At 39.2% G+C, this 27,491-nt stretch overlaps 1 protein-coding gene and 1 long non-coding RNA gene across 4 annotated transcripts in view; both read right to left on the reverse strand.

The window, feature by feature from the left end:
* NELL1 (neural EGFL like 1) overlaps positions 1 to 27,491 on the reverse strand; it is a 293,487-nt gene that overhangs the window by 155,993 nt on the left and 110,003 nt on the right. The gene's annotated exons all lie outside the window — the stretch shown is intronic.
* Positions 7,586 to 25,784, reverse strand: LOC125327586. Its single transcript, XR_007204323.1, has 4 exons — positions 25,774 to 25,784; positions 24,542 to 24,547; positions 12,185 to 12,187; positions 7,586 to 7,666 (listed from the first exon to the last, which is right to left on the reverse strand). It is a non-coding gene; the product is annotated as an uncharacterized LOC125327586 (long non-coding RNA).

Below are 27,491 nucleotides of genomic sequence, written 5' to 3' on the forward strand. Positions count from 1 at the left end.
TCCAACCCAAACCAGTCTGTGATTCTATGCAACTTCTGCTGATTATAATCAGACCACTTCAACTAAAATGGAGGTAATCCCATCTAAACTGGTGCTGGTCCTACAGGAGTTGCTGGGTCTTGGAACTTTGCAGGAGCAAGCCTACAACAGGAGCAGCTGTTTCGTCTTGGTAGAGTCATACACAGGAGATTTCAGGGGTTACAGAGCTATTGCCGTATCCTCTGAGAAGAGCACTACATAATGAACAAGCAGAGACCTGTGCTCTCTCTATCCATAGTCAGAGCAATGGTCCTCACAATATTGCCAAGGACTCTGCAGCAGATAAGAGCTAAATTCAGAGAAAGGTAAGACAGAAACTCAGAAAAAGAATGCCATTCAAATATAATGCATTTTGAAAGCTTCTCTCATAAAAACATGAAATTAGAAATAAACCCATGTAGCTGTAAGTCCCATGATGATGTTAGCTTGTTTTTTAATATAAATTTTATCTTAAGAACAGCTCAAAAATTGCTGTTCTTTTTATTATTTTTATAAAAGATGTTGTGTTCAATATTTCACATTATAAATTCTTTCATCCATCACCGAAACTTTTTCAACGTTAGTAAATAATCATATTTGTACATGTTATCTTTTTCAGAACAGAAGCTTTCTTAAAGCTTCTCTCCAAGTGTTAACTTAGGAATAAATAAACATTTCCACAGATGTGGTAAGTAAAATGTTGGTGTTCCTAAGGTTCATTCTTGTAGATATAATAAATGCTTGCATGGCTATAGCAGCATGTACCCCATAAAGAAAATATTGCTCAACTTCACCACAATAATCATGTTTGGCAGTTCAACACAATCTAAACAGTACAGAAAACATCAAAAACCATTGGCTTTTCCTGTCCTCCATCAGGTATGCTGTGTATTTTTCCAGAATGCGGGAGATGTTTTGGGAATCTCCTACCTGGAGTGGAGAAGATAGTGGAAATAAAAAAACTTATCACAAGGCGTATATGGGACAAATTCTTTCCACCAAAGATGGTTTGATAAGCCAAACAGTAAATTGTGAGCTATCCTGTCCCAGTCTGCCAGCACAGCACATCTCTGGGCAACTGTGAGCTTTAAAGTTCGGAATCAGCAGTTTGACTCTGTTCTCCATCACTCCCTTGCTAAAACCCTGAGTACAATGACAAGGGTCTGATCTGAACATGTTCCCTCATGAATCCACACAGACCAACAAACACATAAAAATCTGTGAAGTCCAATCCCTTATAGAAATGTTGCTCACCAGTGCAGCACAATGTGCTTCCCTGGGACACAGAGGGACCTAATTGCTTTCCCCTGGCTAGAACACAGGACGGAAACCTCACCAAATTACTACAGAGAAAGAAGTGGGAAGAATTATATATAATAAATCTAACTGGACTACTCTCTCTTAGTAGTACTCTCCCTTAGCACCACTCTTTCGGCCATTTTTCTTCTTCAAAGGCTCTTAATGCACAAGAATTCATGCTAAATCCAACTACTTCATGCTTAGCTGTAAGAGCTGCCATTACAAAAGTCTACTACAAATAAAAGGTTATGCTGCCACTGCTCACAAATATACTACTGCCCATTAGAAAACAAAGCAAAATAATCACCTAATTCTCAGGAAAATAGCTCTGTTCCCTAAAAAGATGATTGCTCCTACTTTACTACATAAATGTACTCCCAAAGCCAGACTTGCTTTGGCTTTGATTTCACTTATGAAAGAAACTCCTGGATCTCAGCAAGCACTAAATAAATACTGCTGTCAGAAAAGGAATTCAAGATTTCTGTAACAGATTCACCTCTTTATTTATTGTTATTTTTTAATCTTTCCAAACATTCTGAGAGATACCAGTAGATGCTTATACAGGGGGAGGGTGGAAGGGAAGAGGTGAGGGAAATGCTGTTTTTCTCTAATCTTCCGTTCACCTGTATTAGCCAAGCAGCACAATACATTGAAATAACTCTATCCATTTTCATTCAGCTCATACCTTACCTTTTCAATCCCCTCTATCTCATTTTACTAATGGCTAGGGTTGAACAATGGATTACTGTATCAAAATGAGCAATTCTTTCTTCATGCTGTTGTACTGAGAGCAATTATATTAAATATCTCATTCCATCAGCACGTGTCTTATGCCACCATCCACTATTTCTCTTTCACTCTCTATTTTTTGCCCAATACTCTTACCCAGTTTGCCTCCTTCTATCTACGTCTGCCATATTGACTGGCTTACTCTTTCAAATCCACACAGATGCTATCTTCAAATGATAAATTCTAGAAGGCTGCCCATGTAATTGATCTAGAATCCTTGTGCCCACAGCAACAATTTATTGTGGCATTTTGAAGGATGCTGTAGCTCTCTGAAAAATTAAATGCTTATGAAAACTGTATGGGGCTTTTTGGGGTGGTGTCTTTATCTTGTCCGAAAAAACCTACAGTCGCTGGACAGCTACTAGTCTGGTGTTTTATAATGACTTTTAGTATATATTGTTATAATAAATGAGACAGATAATATCTTAGTAGCAAAAATCCTATCAAATTAATGCTCCACAATTTCGCACTGAAGTAGTTTTTTCACTCAAGGACTATCTGTGCAGCACACAGGTAACAGAACAATATTGTCCCATGCTGGCAAACAGCAACTGGGCCCTATCTTCTCTATTTATGGCCTTCATTTTCCTAACTACTCTCTTAACATCATTTCAACAATTCATTATTCAGCTGTTTCCATTACCTCTTGTTCCCCTCTCCAGCTCTGATGAAAAATCCATGAGGAAACACTGAAGTGGCAGACTCATCACCATTGCTGAGTTGGCAGCAATGCCTCTTCATTGCCACATAATTCAAACCAGGTGGTTCCACATGATAGAGGATTTACTGGTTTTATTTTCATGGGCCCAAATTATTCCCTGTTAATCAGGTTCCACAGAGGATCAGAGACAAATATCATATTCAGATAAGGAAATTATGGATCATTGCAAAACAGTTCCTTTCCGAGTATCCCTCAGAGCCATGCTAAGCACATTTCTGTGTTTCACATCCTTGCTATGCAATCTAGTCTTACTGTTTGTGCCTTTTTAAATTTAATTTCATCTACAATGTAAAAATAAACAATGAAGCATCAGCAGAATAAAAAAACCTAATTTTAGATATTATAAATATTTTTCCCTATAAACACAATCTTAATTGACATAACTGAAAAGTGCAAGATGCATCTCTCTCCCAAGCAAATATGATAATCAGGTGTGATTTATAGCACTAGTTAGTAAAAGAGGCATTTTTGGTTTGGAGATTGCAACAGTACTGCATTCCTTAGGCATAACCTGAGGTGAGATAAGCAAGAGGAACAGTAAGAGGAGGTGGGAGGGGAATCCAACAGCTGATCATAAAAATATTCTTTACCTGCAACTTTATGTTCTGCCTCAACACTTAGTATGAATTTTATTTTAATTGCTTTGCTCTTGGCTATGAAATTGAACTGGTGATTTAACGCTTTCCCCTTTGATAACACAGCCACATGTTTAGCTGCAGTTAAGAAAAGAAGAAATTGGAACACTCAGGTCCTTAATATTTAATTTCTAGTAACTCTTCATCTAAATTACTACATAGCCCATCATCATAGAGAGTTTTACAATGTATGTTTTACATGTATTTCCTTTATCAGTATCAGCTACTGAGGAATACACTCAGAGATTCCCTCGATTTCCACCAAGACAAGTGGTCAGAGCACAAAGAAAGGATGGAGCAGAGAGGTGCAGAGCCAGTCCCTCCCAGCCATGAAAGCTATCTGTGAGGGAGTATGTTGCTTGGTTGATGTTTTAATGGAAGATCTGGAATGGGCACCTGCCCTCCTGCTAAGAGCCTCACTGCAAACAAGTTTCCTGAGCTTTCCAGAAGCAGGGTTTTAATTTGTAGTACACAGCACACCTTTGGGAGTAGAGGCTGGGAAAAGAGGCAGCATTATGTTGTTATTTGTGATAGTAAATTACTGTTTTATTGCCAGCACCATTACATAAATTTCAGAGCATGTTATCAGCAATAAGGCCCGATTCCAGCATGGCCATATCTGGCTTTTACCAGCTCTTCCAAAACCCAGCAAAATTCTCTGTAAAATACGGGACTGCACAGCAGGGCAGTGGCAAAGGCATACATGAGGTTAAAGTAATCCTCGTGAAAGTTAACAGAAAGACACTAGGAGTTTAATGGGCTTTGAACCAACCTACTGAATAGTTTGTGTGTGTATACACATATTTGTACACTGCACAGGGAGGTGAATCAACAAAGATCTCACCCTAAATGCAGAGAAAGAAAAGGAGGGTTAAATGACTATTACTGATTCCAATTGCTGTGTTCTGACTCAAATTTTAAGCTAGATTAAACTTTATTTAATAGCAAAATAGTAACTCTTAGATTGTTTCAATGAAACCTTCATGTATTTTGTCTCTGCAGAGAACCATTATGAAAACCATGTGAGCTTCCATTATCAATATAAAGATGGAAACTTCTATAGATATCTAATGCATTTTCACCATCTTGATTAAGAAGGAAATTCTGGCCTGATTTCATTGGTCATTCTACATTAGTTTTAAATAAATGATGAAAAAAATAAAGATACCAGAACTAGACAAGCTGTGGATAGAAAGTCAATACCAAAAATCAATACAAAATACTCCTCATCCCAATGGTTTCCAATGCTTTCTCCTCCCTCCACATACATTTCAAGCTACTCTTCACTTTTTATTAACAGCAGTGTAACCTTGTCACATTGTGGCACACAGCATGAGGTCACCCACACAGCAGAGCCAGACAGGACACTATGAAAACACACTCCCACTGCTAGAGACTTTGAAAAACATGGAGTCATAACTGTCAAAGTAAACCTGCTCCACATATAATTCATGAGATTACACAATAAAAACTTTTAAGAGTCTCTGAGATTTTTCCCGGACCAAAGTTCTCAGTTTTGTAATTGAAAAAGGTTTTGAGAATACAAATCTCTTGTCAGTGCAAATAGACACGCCTATACCAGCATAAAATGTGGAATATGAATTTGAAACTGCCAAGTACAGAAGACAGCTAGTAGGCACTGGTAGGACTTGGTCCCCTACCACACCCGGCTGCTGCAGATTACTTACATGAAGCTTGAATCCCAGAGTTAAAAAAAGTAATTCACACTTCTTCCTTTAGTAAGTTAAGGTACACTGTTCCACTAATCTGTGCTCTGTGCACGTGTCTCTGTCCTGAATATCCTTTGCTTTCCTGCACAGCAACAGCAAAAAAATCGCCTCCAGAAAGGTAATGACCATGAAAACCTCCTACTTACTCACAAGAGGAATAACAGCACTTCTAGAATTGCTGCAAACAGAAGTGAAGGGAGAAGCCACTGCCTGTATTTCCTTCCTTACAATGTCTGCCCTTTGATGGAAAGCAGAGGAAGCGCCTTAAAAAGGTTGAGAGTAACAACGCTAACAAGGAAAAAAGAAATTTCCTTAATGTTTGGGAAAAGAAGAGATTAAACAGCGTAAGAGGGAAGTAAGGGCCTAGATGTTAACATATACACACATGAAAACAGCTCCTGCTGATGGGCTGTAACACAACACTGAGATGACTGTAAAACTGAAAGAGAACACAAAACATTACATTTCCATGTTGGGGTTTTAGTTTAGTCTTAGTTTTTTCCTGTTAAAGGAATTTTCTCCCATATGCATGTTGCTAGGGGACAAATAGCTGTACTTAAGAAAGACAAAAAGGGGAGTGGGGCGGGCCTGGCTACTCCTTTGTCTACACCTGGGTGTGGGGTCAGTTCACTCTGAGCGTCCGGAGAGAGAAGCTGCAGAGAAAGGAGCTGCTGCTTCTTTCTTTTTGGCCGTTCTTTCTTCCTGCTGGAAACAACGCCGGGACCCCAAAAGCCGCTTTCCCTGCCCTGCTGGAGGCCGAGCTGTGGCTGCCCTGCCCCGCTGCTGCTTCGAGCTTTCGCTACGCTGTAGCCCTGCTCGCCCTGCCTGCCTGGGCCTCCGTGGTTTTTTCCCATCTGGATACATCTCGCCTGCCACCCGGGATTTGCGTTCGTCCCTGCCGCTCTAGCCTGCCGTTCCAGCCTGCCGTTCCAGCCTGCTGTTCCTGAGAGTCCGGGATCGGCTGCCCAGCGGTTTGTGAAGCCTTTGTTCCATCCCTTCCCGGGATCCCAGGGCACCAGAGCCGCGGGTTTCCCGAGCTCGCTCCGGAGCGCCCCCTGCAGGCGCGGGGGAACCATCGCACCTGCCCTGCTCACCGGGAGCCGCCAGCGCCCCTGCCGGCTGCGAGCGGAACTGCACCCGAGGGGAAAGGGCCTGACAGCCGAGAAGGCTGGGACTGAGTTTGTGATTGTTTGCTGTTACTGCCATAGTTGTTGTTGTTTTGTTTGACTGGTTATATACATATATATATATATAGTAAAGAACTGTTATTCCTATTTCCCACATCTTCGCCTAAAGGCCCTTGATTTCAAAATATAATAACTTAGAGGGAAAAGGGGTTATATCTGCCACTTCAAGGGGGGGCTTCTGCCTTCCTTAGCAGACACCTGTCTTTCAAAACTGAGACATTCCACAACAGTCAAAACCCTTGTATCACAGTCCAAAGGTGGTTGTCCTCCCCAAAACCACAGTTAGAACAGCTTCTTCTGCTGAGAAAGCATAGAAAGAGAATTTCAGAATTTATGCCACTGTCATGTGTATCGCATGACTTTCTACAGAAAAGAAACTCATTTTACTGTACTGGGTTTGCATGGCAAGGTTTTGGTAGCAGGGGGTCTACAGGGGTGGATTCTACGACAAGAGGCCAGAAGCTGCTCCCATGTCCAACAGAGCCAATGCCAGCCACCTCCAAGACAGACCCATCACTGACCAAAGCTGAGCCCATCACCAACACTGGCAGCACCTCCATGACAATATATTTAAGAAAGGGTAAAAAACCTTGCACAAGAGCAGCTGGGAGAGAGGATTGAGAATGTGAGAAACAGCTCTGCAGACACCCAGGTCAGGGCAGAAGGTGGGGCAGGAGGTGCTCCAGGTGCCAGAGCTGAGGTTCCCCTGCAGCCTGTGGTGCAGCCCAGGGCAAAACAGCTGTGCCCCTGCAGCCCATGGAGATCCACGGGGATGCAGAGATCCACCTGCAGCCCATGGAGGACACTCACATCAGAACATGTGGATATGCCCTGTGACCTCAGGGACAGCCAACAATGGAGCAGGCTCCTGTTGGGACCTGTCATCCCATGGAAAGGAGCCCACATTGGAGCAAGTTTGGTGGCGGGACTTGTGACCCCACGGAAGGGACGCACACTGAAGCAGCTCACAAGGAACTGCAGCTCGTCGTAAGGATTCACACTGGAACAGCTCATAAAGGACTTTCTCCTGTGGAAAGGGCCCCATGCTGGAGCAGGGGAGAGTGTGAGGAGGAAAGAATAGCAGAAGCAAGGCATTATAAACTGGCCATAACTCCCATTCCACATCCTCCTGTTTCTTGGGGCAAGGAGGTAGAAGAGTCAGGAGTGAAGTTCAGACTGGGAAGGGGGAGGAGGGGGAGATTTAAATTTGTTCTTATTTCTTATTATCCTACTCTGATTTGATTTGCAATAAATTAAATTTATTTCCTCAAGTCGAGTCTGTTTTGCCTATGATGGTAATTGCCGAGTGATATCTCCCTGTCCTTATCTTGACCCATGAGCCTTTTGTTCTATTTTCTCTCCCGTGTTGTTGAGGAAGGGAGTGATAAAGCAGTTTGGCAGTAACCTGGCAGGTAGCCAAGGTCAACCCACTTAATTTACTTATTGTACACTAGGAATTTTATTTCCTTTAGCATGCAAAAAAAGTAATGTAAGCAATTTTATCACCATGTTTGTGCCTAAAGAATGAAGAATCAGAGACATTTATTATGGTATGGCAAAATCAAAATTTTTCAAGTTTCCACTCCACTTAAGTCCTTAAGAATGGTGCTAGTAACTGTCATTTAACAGCTGATAGGTGCAATTTTAATTAAATAGGCATTGTTTTTCATTAAGGTGAGTCAGGTACTGAAACCCTATTGAGTCATAAACCCATCATTTAACACAACTGCCAGCCTTTTTGAGTCAACTGACTTGATGTTCTGTGAAATCACAGGAAAGGAGTGGCTGTTATATCTAGACTGCATTCCTATTTCTGGGTATAATAAATGTCAAGGAAAAATTAGTAATGCACAATAACAAGACTTGTACACAGAGCACATGCTGCTTTCTCACAAAGCACTGATATTCAAGATTTAAAAAGACTTTTTAAAAAGTCATCCACCTTCTTCCAATAAAAAACAGCTTCTCATCCTCCTGTAGTGCTTTTCACAAACCCAGATTGCAAAGAAGTGAAATACTCTATCGACATAATAGACTGACCAGTCTAACAAAGCTGAATATGTATGTATATATACGTGTATATACATATATATAAGTTTTTCTCTTTAAAAATCGGTTTCTATCTACCTTCCAGTTTTTCACAAATCTTAACAACTTTGTTCCATAGTTCTACCCTCTTACTATCTTGGCAGCCCTAAAACACCTCTTTTGTCTAGTCTACAATCCTGAATACACAAAAAGCTCCTCTTTGACTGCTCAGGCACAGATTTGAAGACACATTCAGTTCCATCCATTCAACCAACCTCTACTTATCTAACTTCTGTTCTTGCCTCATAAATCAGTTCCTACAAGCTGTTCATCATTTTTAGAGTGCTTTCTGAATAGCATTCTATTTATTAATTTTACATTTTCTAACCCAATGCATCACATGCTCTGAACTCTGCTTCTGATTCATCACAAAGATTTTGGACGGGTAAAATTATATGCTGCTTTGACCTTGTAAAACTATCCCAGAACTGTTAAAACAGTTTTAGAGAATGCATGAAGGAAGAAAACTATACATGAATAGTGAAATCACTGTCATTGAGTTACTTTTAGGCATATGTAGGGCCATAGAGACTTCCCGAAGAAAAGAAGACAGATACGAATTTCTTATAAATACAATTACATAGCATACAATTTGCACTGATTCTAGGTTATTTAAATCTTCTTGCTGTTTTCCAACAGGTACTAGATTCTTGTATTTTGATAAATGCCCCACAAATGTGCTACTACTTAAAATAAAAGGAAGACACATCATCATGGATGATGGGTACAGGATATTTTCCTCAGCTTAAGGACAAGACCCAGCTCATGAGGTGCACTAGAACACCTGCACACCAAATTTGCAGCTGATAAAAAAACCAAGTATTTGACATCCGTACTGTTACAAAAACTGGTATTCACACAAGTATCCATATATAAAAATTCAAAATAAATTAAAACAATCCTTAGTTCCCCCACGCAGATCCAGGAGGGGCTATGTTCCCTGAGCATGCTGTGCTCATCTTAAATAAAGGCATCCTTTAACACTTCACACCCCTGAGGTCTCTGTCTGAGCATCCTAAGCACAGGCATACAATTAAAGGGACATCCCATACTGCAGTTTATTCAGGAATCAGTAACAAAAGACAGGCACTAACAAAAGGTAGATAAAAATTCAGAAGCATCCAACTTCATTTAGTCACAGGCAGTTCTATAAGACTTGGCTAGTAAATACCAAGAGCATATTCAGGGTATCATTACCCATATGCTAAAATCCACATTTGGTTCTATGTCAGAAAATTAGCGTGTTATAGTATCACATATTAAAACATCTGACTAACCAAGTTCTTGATGTAACAACAAAATATTTTAATAATAATTCAAATATCTAATAATATGAACAGCTTGTTTCCGAGGTGACCAAAGTGAATCATGTTTCTCACCAAATTTCCCTTAGGTACAGCCAGCTTATTACTACCTTGAAAAACTATTTTTTTCTTCTACTGACAGCATCTCTCAATGGCTGCTCTCTGCTGTCTTCTCTGATGGGAAAACAGTTCATATTTTTGAGTACAAATCTCACTGGTTTTTATTTCTGCAGTGTTGCAATTCATCAATCTTGCTTTTAATCTGCCATTTTATCTGGTGTCCGTGTAAATAAATACTGATAGCTGATGTCTTACAACCCACCCAAAAGGCCCAGACATCTTGAAGACATAAAGGAATTGATGGTTTGACAATACCTATTGATACAAGCTGATGTACAGTATGCAGAAATATGTATTGTGGCTTGAGAGAATACTCTCTGTGCCTGCTAGACTTCTGAATTAACCGTAAGCCACAGAAGACACATTTCTTAACTCAAAAGCACTTTTGGACAGATATAATTGTCTTAGCTTCAGCAGAGGTAATTGTAAGCAGTTTTGTGTCTGAAAGTAAAAAGAATAGTAGAGAGCAAAGAACTGAAGTCTGCCATGACAAGGGGCACAGATGGCTGCAGACCAAAGCAATGATGTTCTTTGGATGTTCCAGCTGGACTGGAATATCCATCCAACTAGAGATGTTAGCCCAGCATTGCACCTGAACAATGATCACCTGCAGGGTATTACACAGAAAAGGCAGGCCAAGAAGTACATGGTCTGGGGTTTGATATCTTAGTTATACTACTAAATATAAAATCATCTCATCATGTTGTTAGAGAGAAAAGCTGCACAATTCAGAGACTATTTGGTTCACTGCTATGAGCCTCCTGTTTGCCCCAAACAGCAAAGACACAGCAAAAAACCACAGGAACGTAAGACTAAGTGTAATAACAAACCCACCGGACTCACCAGCCCCATTCCCACAATAAATAAATAAAGCCTTGACAATTTGGCTGCCATTGCAGCAATGTAATTCACGTGAGCAGAGCCCTCCCAGATATGGATTTGAAAGTGTGCCTAGACTGCAACACGTGGTGACCAGCTGAATCCAAACGTGGCTGCGATGTTCCGTCCAGCCTGAAAGGAGAGGAGGAACATGGCCATATCTGCCCTTTCTCCTTCCTCACCTCATCAGTCACATCCTTCCTCTCAGCACTGCAGAGCACTGGGGCCATGATGGCAGGAGGCTGCAGACCATCAGATTCCTTTAGAAACCACCAGGAATAGCCCAACTCAACGTGGTGTCTCAGACAACTGAGGAGAAAATTAGGCTAACTCCTGTCAAATTTGAGAGAGAGAAAAAGCAACCTACACCCAAAATCAAAGAGCTGTTTTGGAAATCAGTCTGTAAGTCTTCCCTGAGGTGTGACAAGAGCCTGGACTATCACCATGGACTCTAAAAGCACTTTTGAACATCAGTCTGTCCCTGCCCCTGTGTCTCAACCCTAGAGCTCAAAAGAGATACCCTACCTGCAATGTCTCAGAGGAAGTGACAACTTCTGAAAGCACACCAACAAATGGTTTCTACACTGTGAAACTATTTCACATGCAACGACCAGTCCTTTGGTAAAGTGTATTTGCCTCAGTGTTCAGCTGCCATTTTCACCCTCAGCCTCTGAAAGAAAAAACTCTGCTCATTTATAGAAAAAGAGGGAGGTCAAGACTACGAGGTTCAACATTGTCCAGTCCTTCATGCTCGCTCACTGCCATTATTGCTTTTACTCAGTGGCAAAGACAGATGGGGGAAATTTCTCTCTTCACAGCTGGCAAGTTCTCAAATTCTTAAGCTGACAGCCATTTGTGTTTAGAATGCAGACTTACTCTTGGATCTTAACCTTCCTAAGTAAATGTCATGATACACATATGACAGTGGTCAGGGAGCAGCAATATCCTGCTTTAGTTGTCCACCTGTATATTTTCATAGCTTTTCTTCAGAGGTTGTAAGGTTCACAGTCTACTGTAGCATGTGGTACTATAGCTGTGGCAACAAAGTGTGAAAAGATCATTATACTACACTAATTTCTTCTTATCTGTTTGTTATGTCAAAAGTACCCATTAAAAAAAAAAAGAAAAAAAAAAGAAAGATAAAATATACCTGTAGAAGCTAAATACAGGCACAATGAAAAAGTATTTATTCCCTACCAAGCTGATAATCCCCAGTTTGTACTGCTAGGAACAATGAGATTGTCAGTCATTCTCAGACTCCTAAATATTTTAGAGAGCTTTCCAAAGACTACATATACAACCTGAGAGTCTCTCCCTAAGGAATGAAAGCAGACAAATTTGGTACAAGAAAAGCAGGAGATGGGGAATGCAGAACAGGCAGCTTTTCAGGAACAGAGAGTTCACTGAACCTGACCTGCTCACAAATCAAAAAAAAAAAAAAACCAAGTAAGTCCAGTACTAGAAATCATTTTTGGGGTTTTTGGAAGGTATTTAGCAGATATTGATGAATTATTTTTATTTTAAATAAATAGATGACATGACAAAAATATGGTTTTGACTTACCATAGAGTATTCATTTATTTAGAACAAATTAAGAAAGTAGCGCTGAGTTAATACAAATAAAATACTTTTTGAAGAGTGTGATATTTCTGAAATAACACCTTTCAGCCTTGCAAGGGAACAAGTGCCACACACAGAAGACAGCATGGAGAGGTTTGAACGTGGGTCTCTCCCACCGGAGACCATTCCAAACAGAGTTTGGAGAAGCATAAATAGAGTATCAAAAGGTCTTCCTGTTTGAGGGGGTGCACTTCCTCTCTTGGGACTTTTTTGTTTGCTTTACAGCACTCTCCACGCATTTGCAACTCTTCATCCCACTTCTGTATATTTCATAACATCTTAATTACTCTGTAAAAAGCTGAAACACTGACTACTGCTTCTGTAGAATTACTTTAAATGTAAGAACTTTGTGAGATACATTTTCTGATACCTTCTTCAGAGATACTAATTCCTATGCAAATATGTGGAGCCACAACAGGCTTTATGCAAGTAAACAAACATAATTCAAATTCTAAAAATAAAATTTATAACCACCACTACTAGAAGCAGGAGGTTGGCCTTCTCGTAACACCAAATTACAGCCTCTTAGAAGCACACATTATTCAGGTGACCTTTTAGTTATTATTTCTCTCCCAAGAGCAGATTTTTTTTGAGCCCACAGACTCACCCAACATTATAGTCTCTCTGATCCCTCCAACCTGCACATTGCATTGCTTGCAACATCAGTGGGTTTTTACCAAATTTGACAATACTTTCTCTTAGAGACAAGCTCTTATGAATATTGAATCATCCCTTTCTTCCCTTCAACCTGAGCCTATCTGCACAGGTAATCTTGCCCCTATATTATTCTCTTTCTTGTCCAATCTATACTTTTTAGTAAGAGCATTGCTTAAAAATGTAAGACATTCTCTAAATCTAATGCCTAAACTGTACCTGTGTAAATTCCCTTGAGCAGGCCAAATGTAGGGCACTTGGGCAATTTCTGTGATCAGGTATTTCTCTAGAACTTTATTATGTATTTCATTTTGGAATATGTTTTAAGATGCAGAGTTTGTCACTAACTCAGTCTTCAAAACACGACTTATGCAAAACAACAGTGGCAAACTTGTACAAAAAACCTTTGTATGATCCACAATCTCAGTCAGAAAAGTCAGACTTCATAAGGAAAACTTTAAAAAGTACAGGTAGGAGGTATCTTGAACGAAACAGTATGTCTTGGGCCACCAATATGGAATGCCTGGCCCATGAGAAACAGCTGTCCTGGTTCTGGGAATGAGCTCTCTTAGGCAGGCAATTAACCTAAAAGGTTAATAAGAACCAAAGGGGGTTTTTACTTTTTGCCATACTTGTGTGACAGCAATTTACAACTGATTTTCAAACTGTGACTTCAGTGGGGTTTGGCATGTTTTACAACAGGAAACAAAAAGAATTATGCAGCACAGGCATACAGTTGTTACACCCTGGCTAGCCATGGCCTTCCACAGAAGAAACAGAATTGTATCAAGTCAAATAATTTAATTGTGGATACAACAATTACACAGAAAGACACCATTATTCCTTTTTTCCTGCTTTAGCAGCACATCAAATCGGTCTGTATTTCATCTCTCCTCACTTATCTAATTTTTTATGATGTGTTTCAGCACTAAAAAGCATGCCCACCATACATACAATGTTTCCCTTTAAAACTACAGGTTGTTCAACCAAAGAGGTTCTTCTGCCTGTCCAAAATTTAAAAACTCGTAATCTCTTTACTAAAAGTTATTTTTAAAGTTAATTAAGGTGCAGTAAAACTTGATTAACTACAGGTATAAATCTGAAACTAAAATGAAGACAGTTCTAAATCAAATGCCTTATTAAAAGTTACAACATCAGACAGTCATCAATCTCCAGAAATAAAGAGTAGAAAACAGAAAGCTATATAATGTATATGAAGCCTGGAGTAATGAATCCTGTCATCATATCCTATTGACCAGGAGTAAATCAAAAGACAAGCACAGACTGAAAACCTCATCTTTTTTTATAGTAATTTCTTTAACGGTAGTTTGCAATTTTTTAACCCATGATGTGAAGTCTTCAGGCTTGTTCTTCACCTCCAAATACAGCTCAGCCTCACTGGAGACAACAGCGGGGTGAAGAATTTAAAAGCAGCAATGACCCTACAAAAAATCTGGTTAAATTAAGAAATTAATCTAACGATTGTGACCAACTCATCTTTTGACAAGTTGATATATAACAATATATATAAAAGTAAGTCTACAAAGAAGGTCTGGGATTCAACAGAGCCAACTCTGAGTGCATAAGAAAGTTAACACAACTGATAGGCCTGCATTGAGCTCAAGAATACAAAGATGTAACTTTAACAAAAGGTTGAAACTATTTGGAATGAAATTTTTAAAAGAACAGCAATGATAAGAAGCACTTCAAAGAAGATATCAGGAGTAAGCAAAAAACTTACAAGGATGGAAAAAGAGAGATTGATTAAGAAGGTAAGACGTGTGTCCTAAATTAGCAACACAGTAAAAATAGTACCTCAGCTCAATCTTTCAAAGGAAAACAGACTGAACAGCGGAAGACTCATTTCACCAAAGCAGAAGAGGATTAAAATACAGAGAAGAACTAGTTAAGGACTCTTATTCTAATATAGACTCAATGAAAGTTAACTGTGTATTCCCAAACCCGGACAAATATTCCATTTTCTCATAAGAATAATGTCGCAAGGACAGGAACATTTACAGCATACTGAAAAAGCCAGAATATAAAACACAAATTCAGTGGCAAGTTTTCTAATGAAATTTATAAACTAATGGGAACTGGAGTTTTCCCAATATACCAGTTAGTTTCATAAACCTTTACTCAAAAACTTTGTTCTTTGGGCATCCCTGATCATCAGTGCTAAAGCAAAAGTACCACTGGGGAATACTAAATATAGATGCACTCCAAGAAATGAGAAGAGATAAACACATATTCATGTGATTTTGACACTGACTACGGCAGACTTTGGAAGAGGCTGTAATCAAGGGCATGGAGGTAGGCTTGAAGTAGCATAAAAAGAAATACATTCTCATTACTAATAGATCATCTGAGAGACATGATGAGTTTCTTAGTAAGACAGATGACTACTTAGACAAGGGCAATATAGTGCAACTAATACATCTATGTTTGAATTAAGCATCTGGCAGTGTTCTCTAAGAAATCTTTATTTAAAAGGCAGACAATGAGGAGCAATATAAGAATACATCATAATATGGACAGAAACCTGTCTATGGGAGGCACTACAAGAGTCTGTAGTGGAAAAAAAAAGCAATTCTGAAGATGGAGAAATATTACTAAGAATTCTTAGGAACTAGTCCTGGGATGGATCCTGCTTAATACATTCATTAGCAACCCTGATCCAAGGACTGGATTATGAAATGCAAAGATGATACAATTATGGGCACAGAAGAGGACAAGATCATCACACAGAGAGAATGAGATGACCTTGTGAGCCGGAAAACTGAATGGGATGAAGTTTAAAAGCAAAAGGTACATCATGACAAGACAAAGTAAGGAGGATTTCTGCTTTAAACTGGAGGTTCATCAGATTTAGGAAATGGAGGAGAAGAAAGCTGGTGGACAGAATGATTAAGAGGTGCCTATTTACCAGCTGTAAAAAGGCCTAATGAATTTCTGGGAATATCAGACATTTTCAGTCAACTCAGAGGACTACTTGGATCTCATACGAAATAGTGTGGTGACTCCTGATCACCTATTTTCAAAGCAAAACTGTAAGTATGCCCAAAAAAGGGTTTCTAAGGGGACTACAAGAATGGACAAATAACTTTCATGACAAGAAGCAAGGAAACTTTGATCCCTCCAGCCTAGTTAAGCAAACAGTGAGAATGTATTTAAGTATATTTGATTACTGTTGCACATAACCTTGATATGTTTAGCTTCTTCTCATGGCTAGCTCTAAATATGGACAGCATGCAAAGGAATCCAGTGGCCATGTGGAAGCTGGGTGCAACCCATCAGGGCAGAGAATGCCTTGGACAGGACCCAGCAGCACCTGATGACCCCAGCACTGACTGCACAGTCCAAATCCAGCTTTGACTCTCGAGCCCAGGTGTCTATTGCCAACACTGAACCTGAAGTGTACACCTGCAGACCGTGTGTGAAGCTGCCTCCAAGCAGGAGCAAGGCAGGAGAGAGCACTGACTAAGTGAAACAACAAACAATCCTTCACACATACACTAACAATAGCCTCTCACAGCAGCTCAAGAGTTACTGAGCACAAAATGGGAACCCATTCTATGATTTTTAGTGATACACATTCCTGCAAGCAACAGCTTGGATTATGTGATGTAACAGAACCCTTTCACACAGAAACCTATCCCCTTGGCAGCTGATAAAAGGTTTTGTCTGAGTAACCTGTTCAGCCATCAAGTGTCACCTTTTTGGCTAATGGTTTATATCAAAGGAAAGAACACACCTCATAATGTACATAACCAACTGTGTAATGCTACTCAGCAGGGAAATATCCCTCCTGTAACGCTGCAGTGATTACCTTATGCCTTGAAGCATGAGAGCTGATGATCTTTATCTTACCTTTCATAACTACAAATGCTACTATTGGTCATAAAATTATCCAAGCACTTCAAAAATTCAGCCACAATATTCGATTTGATGACCCTCTACACTGGGGACTAGCACAACCTCACTAGGTGTTCAATGTCTGGCAAGTCATTTGTTTTAAATTACACCTTTATTTTCATGCTGTGGAACAGGATTAGAATAACCTTCTGAATAAGTTTCACTACAGCCTTCATAAAAAAAAAAAATTGTGAGTAGCTAAAGCAAACCTTGCTTAAGGGCTTGACTGTGACTTTTCCTTATGCTATATGTCATAATAAATCCTCTCATGCAATAGATGCCAACACTTCCCACCCCAAGCAGGTGGACTAGAAATGTGGAGGATGTGCAGAGACAATGGCTTCTCTGGCTTTCCACAGGAGCCAGCACAACCCTCTCAATTTGCTGCAAGTGTGTCACCACTTCCCTGCTGCTTGCAAAACCCTGCAACACGGGAACAAGGTCTCAGGGAGAGAGAGGAGCCCCTGGGCCAGGGCACCTCTTGTGATAATCCTGAGCTATTCAGTTTAAGCAGCACTTCTTGTTCAGACAAGTGCCAAAAGGTACAGTTTAGCCTTAAGTCCTTTCATTTGTATTCCATTATCTTGGATGCTTAGGTGTGAAGAATACCAATACCTTCATTGTCAAAAGACATCCTCACATCTTTTCCTTTGCTTATTAAGACACAGCACTACCCAACACTCTTGTCTGAAGAAAACTCTTTTAAAACAAAACAAAATAAACGAACCCTCAACTCTCTTTGGGCTGCTCAGAAGATACAAAGAAAAAAAAAAAAACAACAGAATCAGCTATTAAACAGCAAGTAGCTCACTTGTCCTCCTACCCACCCTCTCTCCACACAAGCACTCAAGCACACAAGCTGTTTTGCTTTTCATCCCAGAACCTGACAAGGGAAAAAGGACAGATTCCAAATAGAATTGAAGCAGGTATTCTCAACAAGCAAAGCAATTTTTGAAATTCATTTCTGAGTAAGATTATGTAAGCAAAGCCAGCTAGGCTCAACCACACTTGTGTATCAGTTCCCAAAACAGCTTCTAAAAAGGGTAAAGAAGATAGGAGGTTTATTTTATATATTTTTTATTTTTTAAAAAGTTACACTAGCTCAAGAATTTATTTATTCAAAGGTAACGACATTTCAGGGGACAGAAACAGACGTTTTATCCCAAAAACCAAACCATTCTTCTACTTCTGTGTAGAGTATTCTACAAAATGAGCATCTGGCAAAGAGATCAAAAAGACACCATTTCTTTGCCAGTAGTAACATATTTAAGAGGTTGCTTGCTAGCAAACTGCCATGGCAACCACAGCAGCACCTGGGGTACAGTGTTCTCCTGAGAAACAGCACGACTTCCCTTGAGAAACAAAATCATTTTCCAAGGGTGACACAGAAAAGTAATTTTTAAACCAGATAAGTAGCTCCAGTGACTGTAGAGTCACTGAACTCCAGAATCAGGCCTTCATTAATGCTATTTCTTTACCCAAAAACATCTATATTAAACCCAGCTCTAAATAGAACACAGAAAAATGCATGCTTTAAACCTATACCAGTCACTCTCCACTTCTATATCTAACTTCATTTAGAACAGCCCAATTGAGGAACAACCCAATGTTTTTTGGAAAGAAGTCAGTAATACTGAATGTCGTTTCTGTGTCAAAAGTAGAGTAAAAACAGGCCACAATGAAATGGTCAAGCCTCTCTTCCAGCCAAGACACTGAGCCTTGCACTCCCTAAAAAAACAGCCAGGAGTGGGCATGTGCCCCCCTTCCTAGCTGCAAATGTAGCTTAAATTGAAAAATATAAGCTAGACTTCTTTCTGCAATTTAGAAGTTTTATACGCAGAAATAGCCTAATGTAATCTAGTTACCAAGGGACAGAGAAAGAAAAGAAAAAGGAAAATATCAGCTATAGATCTCTCTGCATGTAAGAACATTTTTAGACTATGAAAAAATAAAAACACTGGAATGAGAGCTTTTGATGTCAAATTGACCAATAGTGCACTCGCCTTAGCTCAGCTCTTTTCTACAGAAGACTGCACATAGTGATTAAGTCAACTTTTGAGAAAAAAGCAATTCTAAACTCATGTTATTCTGAAAAATAATTTTATATAATGCATTATTTTGGAGTGCACCCTATCTCAACTACCATTTTTAGAAGACTTACATTATTGTATTGTTATACACCACCAGCGGCAGGGGAGGAGGGGAGAGGGTTGAAACACATCACTCTAAGAAAGCTTCCCTTCCCTTGCTTTTCTGGCTTTCCTTCTGTTCTCTATTCTCAAGGCTATGGGAGAAAAAAATTACACAGATCATCTCAACCAACAAAAGGGAAAATAGTGAAGATAAGTAATACTGCTGACAATGGCAGACACCAATTACCTTCTTTTTCTGATATCAAAAAAACTTCCAGTGCTTTTAACTTGCAATTTATGAATGTCACCAACTGACATTCAACTTTTGTGTTTCCAGCAGACTTACTTATTGTAATGCTAACACTTTATTAAACTTTTTTTCTTTCCCCCCTCTTTCACCTAAACTTTAAAACCTTGCCTGGAATCACTGTGCAGACTCATGCCCTTAGTAACAAAGACAAACTGGGACCCAAGAGATGAAACACTACTAGCAATCCCCACCTTCCATCTCATTTTAGATGAAGTTATTGCTGGTTTGTATTGAAAAGGCAAAACAATAATTTCCCTACCATGCATTCAGGAATAGCTTTCACTTATAATGGTTAAAATATTTCTTAGTCTTTTCTCTTCCCTTGGTCTTCAGCTTCATTTAAAAATCACAGTTCTACATTCTATTAGACACTTGCTATTGGCAGGTACCATAGATGAAAGAAGATTAATATATTCAAGTAATGTGTTTACTAATTCTCTTACTAGTGTCAAAATCCTACAATTAAATATTTTCTTCCAAGCATATTATAGTATGCAATTCTTGAATCAAGCAGTCATCATTTAATTTATAAATGGAAAAAGCTTAAGCCACACAAGATGGCTGAACACTGAAAAACATATTTATATGAACTGCTTTTTATGTAGTCAGAACAAAAGTTATTTTTCTCATATGTAGTCCAACTTCTGTTTAACTTGCAAGTGTATCATCTGTCTCACACATTATTAAACACGTCTGGCATCTACAAGAAAAAGCACTTGCTTGTATAGAAGATGTAAAAGTTTTTTACTAACATTACTTTAACAATGTACTGATGGGAAGCTCCAAATGCAAACCAACTGCCATAAGGATTTTCTCCAAGATTGACAGCCATGACCAACAGCCCACACCAGTCAGGCTTCAACATGCAGAAGGATCTTTAACCATCTTCACCAATACCTGCAATCAATTTGCTTTAATTCCTTTTTGACACAATACCTTACATTCCAAAATGCTCCCAGGTGTGAACTTGTTTAAAATGTTAAAATGCTGGTGACAAATACAACATAGTTCAACAATGACTGAAAGAGCACAAGGGAAGTAAATTAAGCTTCTTCACAGAATGAAAATGGCCCCAGTTTTCTCTGCATCACTATTAACGGAGGTTTTACAGTAAGAGCTACAGCAGCCAGTAGGAGTTGCAAGCTATTTAGAGTTTCACATACAAAGGAGTTTTCTAATGGCAGAAGCTCAGGAAGTCATGATCTCACAAAGCTCAAAATTTTGATGATAATGTCTTCATTCAATTGAAACCGCTTCAAAGCGTTCAATTGTCACGAAGTGCAAAGGCACAGACTGGTGAAGCACTTCATGTTTTCAACTTGAAGCACCTCGGCACTTCCAGCTAACTCAATGAGACTGCTCACAAGACTAAAAGCTGAACTGAGGCTGCTTCTCTGGCTAAACTGGGACATGGAAGTCAGGCACTGAATCAGTGACTCTGTTACATTGGCAAAGCATCCTCCTTCCTAACACCCAAAGGATGCAGTGATCAGCAGGAGCATTGACACAGCCATGGACAGTCAATACAAAGCATACTTTGGGCTGAGAATGAACAGTATTGGGAAGCCCTAGTGCAGTAGTTGTTTTGTTCATTGTGGGACGAGGGAGCTTTTTGCCCTTTTCCTTTTTCATTTGTCAGTGATAACCCCCAGAGTTATTTCAAGACACTAATAGATCAACTAAGAATCTAAGGATACTTCATGATTTACATTGTGTTCTAAAAGAATTTCTGGGCCATGTGTGAAGCACGTGTTTGTTCTACTAATCAAATTTAATATTATTAAGTACCATTTCCACAGGGCTCGTCCTGACTCTGATATTACTCAGTGCTTTTACCTGGATGATGAAAGAAAGAGCATACAGACAAAATTTGCTAACAGTGCTAACCTAACAGGAACTACAAAAATGTTGGTGGACATAAGAATTTGACGGTGTCTTGACAAATTGGAGACACAATTCTTTGAAAATAGAATGCAATTTGAAAAGGGCAAGGTTATACACCTACACAGAAATAATAAACTGCACTGATATTGGCTGGGAGCACAAATGAAATTGATAAATCAGTTGCTTTTCCAGAAAACAGCTAACAAAAAAAAAGCAACACATCAAACATGAGGGTTAAAAAGCACTATTTCATGCTGCTTTGCAGCAGCCTTTTATGCATTTGAAGATTGTTACGGTGTGTGCTCCTCCTCTATAGCCTAACACCACCAGCTCTGTGAATGAAGATTATGTCAGCTCAACATCTGCTTATTCCTTGGACTTTTTCCAGCAATTCCAAATCTGTCCAGATCTGAAGGAAATGCTTTAAGTGATATGTTACAATGCAGAGGGAAGCAAAAAATTCTTTCACAATGGAGCTTGCCTAATTTTGCAACAATATGATAGTGACTCATTGGACCCTCCAATATAACAGTGACTCTCTAGAACACACTTTTGTTTTTCCTTTTTGCACTATCCTATTAAATTAGGATTGAGACTGCAGCAGAGATTAGGTATTACAAAAGGTCTTCTCATGGTAAAAGCACCAAAGCACTGGAATACCTTTCCACATGGAAGCTGTAGTTTCCATCTCTAGGGGGGTTTAAGACAATGTTAGGCAAATATCTGTCAGGAATCCTTTTGTTAAGCTAATCCATTGCTGAGCAAGCAAAATGTACTGTACTGATCTCTCATATCAGTTTTCTACCTTTCAGCACTGGCTTTTCCCATAAAAGCATATTTTAGAGATACAAAAATATAGGAAGGGAAACAGGTTAATATTACTTCTCATTTGTCACAGCTACATGGCTGTGCCAGTGCATCTGAGCACTCTAATCCTAAACAGGGAAAAATCATACTCACAACCAGCTCCTGAAATTTTGTACCTCTCATGAAAATTTGACCTGAACATACTAAAGGAAAAGCAAATGGGGAAGTAACAGCACTGACCTGAAAAAACAGTGCTTTTATATAACATTATATACTCACTGTCTTTTTTTCCTTTTCACACAAAATTCTCTTTAAATTCTCCTTGAAGAAGATCCACAAAAGGTCTTTTGAGGTAAAAATTGCAAAAAATCATGGGTAGCTGTGTTCAGTTCCTCAGGACCTGACTTCAGAATCTCAGGACCTGACTTCAACACCAAGAGATATTTGATGTGTGGGTGGAACATCTACTGGCATTTCCACAAAGCTCAGATCTCATTATGGAGGTGAGGCCACACAAGTAGTGGAGTGTTTGCTGATTTGTGAGAACAGGTACAAAATCTTAGGTACTAGTTCTGCCTAGACATTGCTGTAATGAGTAAAACACGGTACAGACAAGAACTCCAGGCTGCAAAACTGTCTCCAATACTCTGTTTCACACAATCCACAAAAAAACTGGAAGGACTTCTAAAAGACCTTGGATCTCTGTAGACAGAAACAAATAGCACTTGTAAATCCATCTCTTGAAACCTGACAATAAGAAAAGAGCACTGTGTTCTCAAAGGGAATAAAAGAATTCAGACAACCAAGCTTATTAACTCTCTGAGCCAAACAAGTCTCAGTTTTACTTTTGGAATCTTTTTTACATTATATCAAGGATATCAAGTTAGTAAATGAAGCATGAGCCATAAACCAGCTGAATATTATAGATGCCTGATGAAATAAAATTTTTTCTTTTTAGCATAACACCACATTCCAGTGTCTTCTATTTCAACATGATGTTTCTACTTTCTTTTGTTTGCTGGTTCTGGTATCACCAACCAGAATACTCACCTACCCACCATCACACCATCAATGCAGGTAATTAGAACACTGCCTTTTCAGACAAGAAATTCCAGGACACATATAGATACAAATTTCTAGTTTTCTGCCACTGGTTTTAACATGTTTTTTTTTCTCACTGGGACTTTTTATGAGCTGTATGTCCAAAGACTGAGGACAATAGCGAAGTATGGCACAGAGCATTTCCTTAACTTTTGCACTAAGGAAATAACTGCACTTTTTAAATATTTCCTATTACCATCTTCTTTCATTAATATCAGAAAATATGACAACTTACAAGGATCTCAAGGATGTTACTACAGGCCTCAGAAGTTAAACCAGCAAACACATGAACAACCTTTCAGTTGGTCACCACTCTAAGTCTTTCATCATTCAAATATAAACTGGAGGTCTCCCACCTGTCCTTAAAATGGATCCAAATGTTACATAAAATTCTACAAGGAATTATGCTGTAACTTTGAGAACATCAGGACCTTACATTGTGCACCTGGCAAGAGTGACACACTGTGCTATCTTTAAATAATCATTGAAAGTTTACACCCTGAGGTATTAAGAAGGACAACTCATCTCATATGCACACAGCTTTTCCAAACATTAAAATTTAGTCAACTAACATATTGGTAGACATAAAAGCTTGGGTCCAAACAGCTATTTTAGAGGGCACAACTTCCACATAACTATTACCAACTCCCTAAAATATACAGGTGTCTGGTTTCTCGACCAAAATCTATAACCCTGAGGTAGATGCCAAGGCTCCATGTATAAGAGCAGGGCAATCCACAGCATGGGGTTCACATCAGCGAGCCTGCTGAGGAGAAATCTGCCCATGTTAGCTGACAAAAAAATGCAATAGCAAGAGATTAGCTCAAACCCCACCTCTCCTCCAGGCTTAGAGGTCTCACTCCATTTGACAGGGAAGACACTTACCTCCACCTCACATCTTCTTGAGAACACAGGCACAAAGGGCCAAAGCATGTAGGCTCCTAATTCCTGCTTAAGCCCTTAAAACACCCACTAAAGTCATGAGAATCTAAGGATTTAAATTGGAGATTAAGAGCTGAAGCATCTTTAGGGATTGATCTTCTCTCTCAAAAGGTAATAACCTTCTTTCTTTTTTTTTTTTTCTGGTTCCACTAGACAACAGAGAAAGAAACAGCTTCTTCCCTTTGTGCAACAGCCCAACCATTAAATGTGTTCTGACACATTGAGCACCCAGATCGCTCCTCCACTTTAGAGGATTCACACTGCCATTTCCCTGGCCACCATCCCAACAATCAGAGCAAACTCATCTGCAGGTGAAATATGAAGCATCTTAAGTTTGCTCACAAAAGGGATTCATCAGGAGATAGTGAGATTTCCCTTGTAAGGCCAATGGCAAACAGAGAAGAACTGACAGCTGGTCTCTCTAACAAGAGAACTGTTTATTTTCTTTCCACTGTGCTTGCTTTCATACCCTGCTGAAACCGGTGCACTTATGTACACAAGAAAAACTTAACTATTTTCTCCTTTTCACATAGCATGTTTTCACCCAACTACATGGCAACTTTCACAAGAATCAAAGGGTTTGGTCCTAAAGGAGCTGTGAGCTCCTTCATCCCCTCGAGAAACAAAAACAGAGATTGATTAGCTGAGGATCCTAAAAACACTTTTGCAGAAGTTTGGTTTTTTTTTTTTTAAATCCAGACCCACATGTTTCAAAACATTGGAATAACACAGTGATGATGAGGGGAAGGAACATAAAACATAATTGAGGATTACTTAATTCCAACTGCCCCATCAGGAAGTTGTCATTAGACACGTCCTCTTATGATTTTAATAAATTTCTTCTTATAGAATGCATTCTCACTTTAAAAAAGAAAACATTTGCTGACCTCAAAAGCAATCTGTCGTGACTTGTAAGTTCAAACCAACATTCAATGACCCAGGCTGCCACCTGAGATGTGAAGATTGCTGTCATTTAAAGTGCCATAATAAATCTCAGGTAACTTGAATTAAGTCTGCCTTACTGACTTAAAAGAGTCATGCTCATGGAGTGTTCACTTAATTTTTTGTCTTCTGCTTAATGCCTGCAGTGGCCAATTACACCCTCAAGTATAGTTTTCTTTTGTGAAAACATATCATCTATTTCATCTACTTTGCCAACAGTAGAGATGGGATTTTTATCTGTTGGTTGTGAGCACTGCTCCTGCCCCTGTGGCAATGGACAAGTCTCTGGATCATTACTGCTTTGTGAAGTTGACTCCTGGTGCCCTGGGAGACGCATTCTTGGGATCCAGCATGCAGGGAACTGCAGCAACCCAACAATGCTGCACCCCAGAGGTCAGCTGCTGCTTTTGTGGGCCCACACTGAGTTCTGCTTCCACTCCAAGGGGAATTTCAGGAGCCCCCAGGCAGACCAGGAAGCCTTTTCAGTAACTTTGAGCAGTAAGACATTAGAAAAAATGTCAATGCACAGATAATGGAAAAAAAATTATAAAAGGCTTGGGAAAGTACCCATACTGTGTTTAAACCACTTGTAAATAGCTCTCCATCGCTCACACCAGACCGAGCCAGAGGCAGCATGGCAAGCACAGTCAAACTCTGAGTATTTAACTATTGACTTCCAGTTCTAGTGCCAGCAACTAAAACTGCTGGTCTAAGCTTCAGAGAAAACATATGCTGATCACAGGGTGCAGTAAAGTGCTCAGAAATCGCAGCAAAAATCAAGAAGCCTATTGAAAAAGTAAAAAAGTGTTTTTTTATTTTTACTTTACTACACAGCTAACCTCTCCAAACAAGTAACAAGAATCAATCCCACAGTGAGAGCCTGAAGTTTGCATCAAATTTGATGAGACATTTAGAAAAACACAGGACTGGCACCTTTTGAAAGGAAAGATACTATTTACAGTAAATGAGAATTTAGTAAGCTATGCATGAGTAACCAAGCTTTGCTCAAATAATGCAGCCTCTTAGTACAACAAAATACCAGAAAGGAACAAACAAAAAAATCCAAGTATGTCCTGTATCAGTACATTCCATGCAGTTCAAGTTCAATTATTGCCTCCTCAATGCACAGTTCGGCTAGTGCTGTTTTGATAGCATTCCTATTGTATGATTTTCATGGAAAAAATTAATTACTTCTATCTGTCAGGCATCATAAGCCCCATTGCACTAAAATGAGGTTTTGTTTGTTTGTTCCTCTGATGTTTTAATTATTGTAACATGATTACAATAGACTAAAGAACAGCCTAAAGGTACAGATGTAGCTAACATCTAAAATACACTCGTGTATAAATATGTATTAGCACACACACAGCTATGGACGATGCTTCTTTCCATAAACAAGCAACTCACATAATCAAAGCTTAGAACATTTCTGTGGTACCTTCACATTATTAACATCCTCCAAAATTGCTCCTAATCACAACAAAGTGGCTTCCTGGTAATGAATAAACATCACTCATTCTTTTATGGGGGTAAAAAGGTGATGAGGGAAACACAGGAAACTTCTTGAGAGATACTTGCAATCATTAAATGGAAATGCACAACACAAACTGTGAGGAACAATGACTGATCATACTCTCTCATTTATCCTCATCCTTACATCTCACTATTCACATGCCACTCAAGACAACCTCCATGGTTAAATATCAGTCATAGACTCATTTAAGCAGGGAAAGACCTTTAAGATCATCAAGTCCAACTGCTGTCTTAGACAAGCAATACATAGTGAAATAGTAACCTCCAGCTCACAAGCTCTCTACCTATGCAAAAGTGGATTTAGAAATTTGGCGGGGGAGGCAGGGAAACGTTGATCAGCTATTTAAAGAATTCTCAACTCTCCATCTTTTCCATTTCAGAAAGAATCTTGGTACCCAAATATGAATAGACCAATTATCAAAATGGGCAATATTATAAAATTGCAATTTAAAGACAGAGAGTGTCAAAAAGAAGCAATGCCTCATCTTATTCTGTAAGGAGCAGGTTTGATTTCCAAGAGTTATGACCATTGAAAAATCCTGTCCAAAAATACAATACAGTATCCTACCTACTGCAGTAGAGTTAGACTAGATCCAAAGTTATTTTACTGCTTGTATTATTATTGCTACTAATGTTGGGGTGTCATGTGGTATTACACAAGACTGTCATCTATGGAACAGGCTCTTTGGGAAACGATCAGGAAGAATTGATGTCTACACAAGAGAATCATGAGAATTCTGGAATTTTGCCTACTGGATGGATGATGAGCCAACCTCCATTGACACGTCAGGATTAGTGAAAATAAAGTATTTAAGTTGAAAGCGATGTAATTTCAAACAAAATTCCTCCCCACCCTGGAGCAGCAATATCAAAGAAGAGTG

Source organism: Corvus hawaiiensis, chromosome 6, assembly GCF_020740725.1.
Source record: "Corvus hawaiiensis isolate bCorHaw1 chromosome 6, bCorHaw1.pri.cur, whole genome shotgun sequence".
NCBI lineage: Eukaryota > Metazoa > Chordata > Aves > Passeriformes > Corvidae > Corvus > Corvus hawaiiensis.